Source organism: Pezoporus occidentalis, unplaced genomic scaffold (genome assembly GCF_034315485.1).
Source record: "Pezoporus occidentalis ecotype Australia unplaced genomic scaffold, CSIRO_AGI_Poc_V1 ctg34, whole genome shotgun sequence".
In the NCBI taxonomy this organism is placed as follows: Eukaryota; Metazoa; Chordata; class Aves; order Psittaciformes; family Psittacidae; genus Pezoporus; species Pezoporus occidentalis.
Window position 1 is genome coordinate 5,905,050 of NW_026915376.1, and position 8,344 is coordinate 5,913,393.

General features: G+C 40.2%; 1 long non-coding RNA gene across 1 annotated transcript; it reads right to left on the bottom strand.

Annotated features, from left to right (window-relative positions):
- Positions 1-2,105: 2,105 nt before the first annotated feature.
- On the bottom strand, positions 2,106-6,543 carry LOC134169263 (uncharacterized). Its single transcript, XR_009966834.1, has 2 exons — positions 5,307-6,543; positions 2,106-3,442 (listed from the first exon to the last, which is right to left on the bottom strand). It is a non-coding gene; the product is annotated as an uncharacterized LOC134169263 (long non-coding RNA).
- Between the last annotated feature and the right edge of the window lie 1,801 nt (positions 6,544-8,344).

Here is an 8,344-nt window from a genome sequence, read left to right on the forward strand (position 1 = left end):
GATTTCTTACTCCCCCTCATGTGGAGTACCTACTGTGCAGATGATGCTCTGGAGTGAGGGTCGCAACATTGTTGTCCTCCTTGCCAAAGCTCAAGATGATGACTGTCCTCATCTAGCCCTGTTTCTCATTCCTAGGGTTACATTTTTGTGTACAATTACCCTGATAGTCCAAGCTATCCCTGGTACTCAGGACTCCTCTACCTCAGTTTGTGACTAGTCAGCTGTGAGGTATGCAAACTATGTGAAAGCTGCTGCAACTTATAACTCTGCCTGGGGCCAGTGGCACCTTCTATATTCACTGTTTGTTCTTGTGTCAGTAATTAGCTGATTGCCCCATCTAAAATGTTCCCTTTATGATCCCTGGCACTATAATACACTATAATTCAACTATGGCACACAGTACCAGCTAAATCCATGCTATGTGCTCTCATACTTACTAGCTTTCTATAGACTCTTTGATAACACAGATGACAAATCTCTTGATGGGGGCTTCTGCACAGGTGTGGTGTGAGACCCCATTCCCACTCCTGCCCTCTCACTGGTGTTCTGGAGCCACTCACTTGCAAGTGTTACGAAATACACAAACAGTTCCTGACATTGGACATTAATCTATGAGATTTTTAAAGTCACAGTTTTGGCATTTATTGGGAATAAATAACTGGAAAAGTAGCACATGTAGATGTCTCTAGTTCTTAAAATATCCATGGTAGGAGTTTTCTGTACCCTAAAGACTTGATGAGTAGGCTGTCTAGGTTATACTGGTTGCCATCTGGCTTTCAGTCCCACTCTTTGTTTTCAGTCTCCAGCCCATTATGTCTTTAGTAAATAATCAAACATATTTTGTTCTATTCAATTTTCTTGTTGAATTCTTGATTAAGAGCCAAATGTTTATTTAAACAGGTGATAACTTTGTTGCTTACTTGGTGCAACTGGAACATAGTTTTAGGTCACATCTACATGACAAATGTAGTCATGTCAAACAGTCTGAACACACAGCAACAAGATAAAGTGTTTCTGTAGGGTTCCAGACTAAAAAGAGCTAAGCTTTATCCTCCCAGTTCAGGGGCTGGAGTAGTAGGGACAACTGTGGTCATAAAGTAGAACTGGGGAGCGTAGGAGTGATAATAAAAGGGAACTGGAGTGGGAAGAAGGGGAGGAGGAATATGGAGCTGGAAAGGGTGCAAATACAACTCTCAATAGGCACAGCCTCTTCCAAAAATATTTTGAACCCCAACCTCATTACAAGTCTCTGCAAATATTAAGATAGGCTTGCCTAGTCCACTTCATGGCCCTGTAGTGAAGCTCTACCTTTGCCCTTACCAAACCACATCAATCAATCAAATCTAAATCCACAGCATTTTTTATCCACAGATAAAAAATGGCATAGCTGAACATGTGCAAAAGCTTGAACTTTTTCACTGAAGAAAGTGAAGGACCACTGATTTGGAGAAAACTCCTGGAACAAACTCACCAACAAAGTTTTCAAGCTGACAAGCAGGTATTCTTTATTGCGGTGCTGGGAGACATGGGGGATAGCTCATCCTAACATGTATCACCATATTGCTGCACAAGCCGTCCTTATAGAGTCCCTGGGCATGCATTCATATTCATGAGGCTACGTATGAATTACATCATTTTCCAGAAAGTTTCCCACATATGTACACAAATGTGGCAGTGGTCTCTGAGGGTCGTTTACTCCTTCCAACAATCTTCATCCCTTCTGGCAGCCTTTGAAGCACCAGCTTCATTAACATTACGGACATAGCAATCATCCTGTCTTTCTACTTATCAGTTAGTTTAACTGCACCTATCCTGGACCTCTGCTGGTCCCAGATACTCCCCATCCCCAGGTCCTGTTTTTCTATTTTCTTACACTTTTTGTACTAAGGTTGTAAGGACCTAAAACTATGTTAACTGCAATGGTTTCTCTTCAAGCACCTCAGTTATTTTCACTACAAAGCCATCAAGCTTTATGTTACTTAGAACTGATTCAGTCTATGCTTTTGTGCCTCCTTGTCTCAAATCCCCCCTTTTTCTGTTATTTTGCAAATTCCTTTGCAACATTTTATATACTACCATTACCATCTAGAGTCTTTTTGAAATAATTTCCTGTTTCTACTTGATGCTTGTTTTCATTTCTTTTCCAATCTTCATAATTTATCATAGATTGTTTACAATACCAGAAGGAACATTGTATCATACCACAAGTAATCAATATTAAAGCAATTAATATTAATATTCCTGCAACCAGTTGCATCAGACAGGAGAGATCAGGTAACCATGAAGTTAACTTTTTCCGTATGTCTTCAAACACCCAGGAGGTACCATCCTTGGCCATTTCATGAAATATCTTAGTTGTTTCCAAATTTCCTCCATATCTGTCTCAATTCTGCCACTTAGATCTATGTAGGAACAGCATCTTTGATTATGGAACAAACCCCTCCTTGTGAAGCCAATAACATGTCTAGAGCCATTTGGTTTTGTAATACCACTTTAGATAGGCTAGTTATCTCTTTTTGTTCTGCTTGGATTTTATCAATAGTTTTACTTTCTATTTCCTCTATGGTTGCTGAGATATTTACGATTGCCTTCTCTAATTCACTCTACTCCCAAAGATGGAATTAGCCCTCTTACAAAACTATGAAATGCGGTGTTCTGTTCAGCAATAGAGTTAAACCCTCGCTTAACCCATTTAGGAAAACTTCTTACCCAGGTTCCAGAAGGATACATGTCAATAATAGTAAGATTGGGCATCACGGTACCTAAGGTGCATGCCCCCTTCCAGTTGGGGGGTAGAGTCTTATAAACATTTTCTCCACATAACCAATACCATCCTTTCCCTTCAGGAATGGGCCACCAATGAACTATGATACCATCTGCATTAATAGTGTAATTATAATTTGAATAGTGACCTACACCTGTGGCATTTAAACAATCATAATCTCATACTCTGGTTCCTGCTGTACTACATCTTTGTACACAGGTATAATATTCTTTACTTGGATTAGGATTAACTATCCCAAATCTTAACCTTTCCCTCAGACTTAGATCGCTACTGTTCACCCTCAAATTTGTGCATGAGATAGTGTTGGAAATTGGAACGCCAATTAATGAAAGGTCTGGATTTTCTCCTGATTTAGGCAACTGTGCACACACCCAATAGTCACTACGATTAACAACTTTATTCTGCATTAATTTCAGGCATAAATTTTGGTCCCAAGCTTGTACACCAGTTATCGTATAAATCCAAATTATGACTGATGCGATTTCATATGTAAGGGTCCTGAAGGTTCGATCCACCATGTCTTCTCTGGCTCTGGTGCTTTATTCTTGAATGATGTATCCAAGCAGGTTGTTCCTTTATCTTCACTGCTGTAGAGGTGGTCAATATTATCTGGTACAGTCTGCTCCACTTCTCCTGTAGAGGATCTCCTGAAAAATTCTTAACAAAAACCCAGTCTCCAGATCTGAAAGGGTGAGTGGGATAATCCATGCCTCTCGCTCTTGTCCCTAATATTCTCTTATTTATTTCTTCTAATTTTCCCAGATTGACCAGAAACTCTGGAGATAGCTTTCTCCCACTTCCTGAAGACTTTCTCCTTTAAACTGGGACTGATATGGTCTTCCATATAAAATTTTCTATGGGCTAGCCTCTTCTTTCGATCAAGGTTTGGTTTGAATTCTTAAGAGCCACTGGTAAGGCTTGGTACCAATATAAATTAGTTTCCTGACATATTTTACTAATCTGTTGTTTGACCAGATGGCTCATCTTTTCTACTTGCCCACTGGCCTAAGGCCTGTAAGGAACATGTAGTTGCCAATCAATTTCTAATTTTTTGCTAATTTCTTGTAACAATTTTGCACTAAAGTGTGAGCCTCAGTCGGAAGAAATTGCCACTGGTACTCCAAAACAAGGTATTATACTGTTTAACCATGTTCCAATTACTTGTCTTGCATTATATATTCTACAAGGGAATGCTTCTGGCCACCCTGAAAAAGTATCCGTTAACACCACCAAATATCGATAACCTCCTTTTCTCGGTAATTCAGAAAAATTTATTTGCCACTGCTGTCCCAGATAACGTCCTCTACCAATTGTCCCAGTTTGATTTCTACTTTCAATTTCAGGATTATTCTTGAGAATTGTCACTAATTGAACTATGGTATATAGATTCCTTCCTACAATTTGTTTGTCTAAGTATTTAGACAAAGAGTTGTTACCCCAATGAGTTTTATTATGTTCCTCCTGAACTAATTTCCAGAGCTGGTTATAGGGAGTTGCAATTCACCCATCAGGTACCTTAACCCAACCCTGTTTGTTTTCCTGTCCTTTCAGATCTTCAATCAACTTTCTATCTTCTTTTGAATATCTAGGTTTAGATTTCTCAATTGTTAGCTTGACATCAGGGGTTAAGGACATCATTTCAGATTGTTCAGCTGCTTGTTTGGCTTCAAAATTCGCCAAATTATTTCCAGTTTCCTGATTAGAGTCACCTTGATGATGCCCTTTACAATACATAATAGCTACTTCCTCAGGTAGCTGAACAGCTTCCAGTAGTTGTAGAATTTCTGTAGCATGTTTAATCTGTTTCACCTGTGTGTTCAAAAGTCCTTGTTCTTTCCAGATGGCACCATGTGCATGGACCAAACCAAATGCATATTTAGAATCAGTCCAAATATTTATCCTTTTGTCTTTAGCCAATTCTCATTCAGCATGTTCCAGAGGTTTTGCTTTCAAATCTGGTTGGCTCGAATATACAGTGGCCAAGCAGTTGTGTGTTAGTAGTTCTGTCGGTTGTTCCGGCAAAAAAGATGCTGTATCCACAACATTAGTGACCACAATTTCTGTATCATCTTGTTCTACAAGGGTGGCCTGGTATCTTAAAAAACAAGGAGATAACCAGTGCGCTACTTTCTATTCCAGGATGGCTAATACAACATGGGACACTAGTACAGTAATCTTCTGCCCCAAGGTAAATATGCGAGCCTCTTCAGTATTCCTGACAACTGTCGCCACAGCCCTTAGGCATCCAGGCCATCCTTTGCTCGCTCCATCCAGCTGTTTTGAAAAATACACCACTGCCCTCTTATAGGGTCCTAGTTTCTGAGCAAGGACCCCCAAAGCTATTCCCTGTTCTTCATAGGAATAGATCTAAAAGGATTTAGTCACATCCTGAAGTCACAGAGCCGCAGCTCTCATTAGCTTTGTTTTTAAATTTCTAAAAGCCCCTCTCTGCTGAATCAGCCCATTCCAAAGAGGGAGTATTTCCTTTTAACAGTATTTCCTTTTCATATAGGGGTCTTACCAGAACACCATAATCATGCATCCAAAGTCTGCATCATCCAGTCATCTCCAGTAACGTCCAGAGCTCCCTGATGGTCGACAGTTGTGGAGTTTGACAAATAGCTTCTTTTCTAGTGGTTCCAAGTTCTCTCTGTCCTCCTGTTATTTCATATCCTATCTAGGAAACTTGGGTTTGAATTAGTTGGGCCTTTTGTTTGGATACCCGATAACCATTCATCCCCAGAAAATCCAATAATCCCACCATTCACTGGACACATTCTTCCTTTGTTTCTGTGACAATTAATAGGTCATTCACATATTGTAACAGAGTCCCTGTCTGAGTGGGTGGTTTCCATGATTCTAGTTCCCGTGCTGATTTCCAAAAATTATTGGACTGCTTTTAAACCCTTGAGGTAATACCGTCCAAGTCAGTTGGGTTTTCCTTCCTGTGTCAGGATTTTCCCATTCAAAAGCAAATAAGTTCTGGGTTATTTTGGCCAATGGTAAGCAAAAGAAAGAGTCCTTTAAATCCAAGACAGCAAACCATTTCTGATTATTATTCAATTTAGTCAACAAGGCATACGGATTAGCTACTACTGGATGAATATCCTCTGCAGATTTGTTGGTTGCTCTGAGATCTTGAACCAATCTGCAACTTTATTTCTTTTCTGGCAAGATAAGAGTATTATATTCCAATTCATATTCAATTAATAATCTGTATTTTAAAATTTATCAATGATCATTTCTTCTTTTTATTTTTTTTTAATTCCCTCTGATCCTCCAATTTTAAGGGATATTATCTTATACTAGTTGGGCAGGCACCCCCTTTTTATGTCTACTTTAACAGGCAAAGCATTTTTCGCCTTACCTGGAACTTCAGATGCCCATACTCCCAGATATACCTGATTAAGGATTTCTTCTATTTCAGGGAGGTCCTCCTGTTCACTTTTCTGTTGAATTAAAGATAAACCCAGAACTGCAATTAATTGATTGGTTTTAACTCTTAAAAACTCTTTTGCCTTCTTTAAATGTTGCTTCTCACCCTAATAAAGATTTTGAAGAATTTGGCGTGCATAAAAATTTATGCATTCATATTTGTTTTCCGAATTTGTACTTTAAGGGTTTCAGAAAGAATGCCTCTTTTTTTCTTTTTCTTTTTTTCTTTTTGTTTTTCTTGGTGGCCAGCAGCTCTCACGTCTGTAACAAATTCTTTTCCCTCTGATTTAACACTGAATAAGTTGCCCCTATATCCACTAAAAATTCCATTGCTCCTGTATCAACTAAAATTCCACTTTATTCCCTCTAGTCCCTAGTTTTAATTTAACCAGTGGATCTGCTACGGTAGATTCCCCAGGTCCCTGTCAGTCTAGTTCCAATTCAGCCAACGGAGCCACCCCATGGCACTGCCCCCCACCCAGGGCAGTCTCACTTCCAATGTCCAAACTCCCCACAGCACACGTACACAGATCCTGTCCCATAGGAGAAGAACCCACTCCCCCACCTCTGCCCGACATCCCTCCACCTCTGCCTCCCCAGCACTCATCCCATGCTCAAACACAGGAGCTGCCAGAGCTCCCCTCCTTTCCCCCTTGGTTTTCCTTAACTTTAAACATCTTTCCCCAGTATCACAGTCTGAACAACATCTCTCCAGCTTAGTTTTCAGTTTTTCCCTGTCCTTTTCCAAAGCCAAAATTAAGGGATCTGGTGGAGCTATAAATTTCGCATTCTGTCTGTCACTCCGGGTGGTTTCTGAAAGTGAAAAACATATCTGCATACATTACTTCATCCCATTTTCCTTGCCACCTCAAAAACAACATTAATTGTAAGAATGTATCATAGTTCAAAGTCCCATTTTTTGGCCATTTCTCCTGATCCTCCAGAGTATAGAATGGCCACCATTGGTTACAATATTTCACCAAAGTTTTCTTATTTACTGAGCCTCCAGGAAACCCTCCCAGTTCTTTCCAATGTGCTAAAATGCACCCTAAAGGACTCTTTCAAGATCTCTCCAATCTGCTGATTTCCCATTATCAATCTCACATGCACACAAACACACAGGATCCCACAAACACACTCCACACAGTTACAACACTTGAGACAGAGACTAAAATTCTATCAAATGAACAACAGTTAATAACTCAGTTATAACATCCTATCACCAATACCAAAGTCACAAGACCAAAATCGTCACTATAACAAGCCCCAAGATAAGTCAAATACCAGTAAAATCCAAAGTCATTTCTACAAGACACCCACCGCGTCTTGCAGGACCCAAACCACAAGATGCCACTGCTTCTTGTGGGTGTATACCAAACAGATGCTAACAGCCAGGTATACGTCTTTATCCACGAGATTTCCTATCTCAATTTATGGAAGGCTTCAAAACCTTGCGTACGCTTACCAAACCAATTTAGTCTCTATGCAAGATGCCCCCTGCACCTTACAGACTATACAAAAGAAAAGAATACCTTTTATTAAGATGGTCCTTGTCTGCTCCTGCAGTGATCCAAATGAATCAAGGGGTCCCTCCCGGAAAAGTTCCCGAGGGCCCTAGGGAGCCCTGTCCCGAGCGGGTCCTGCAGCCGAGCAGAGTAGTCCCATCTGGGGTGCCAAATTGATTTGGAGAAAACTCCAGGAACAAACTCGCCAACAAAGTTTTCAAGCTGACAAGCAGGTATTCTTTATTGCAGTGCCGGGAGACACAGGGGATAGCTCATCCTAATGTGTATCAATGTATTGCTACACAAGCTGTCCTTGTATAGTCTCTGGTCATACATACATATTCATGAGGCTACGTATGAATTACATCATTTTCCAGAAAGTTTCCCACATGTGTACACAAATGTGGCAGTGGTCTCTGAGGGTCGTTTATTTCTTCCAACAATCCTCATAAATTCTGGCAGCCTTTGTAGCACCAGCTTCATTAACATTACAGACATAGCAATCATCCTGTCTTTCTACTTATCAGTTAGTTTAACTGCACCTATCCTGGACCTCTGCTGGTCCCAGACACTCAGGTCCTGTTTTTCTTACATTTTCTGTACTAAGATAAGGACCTAG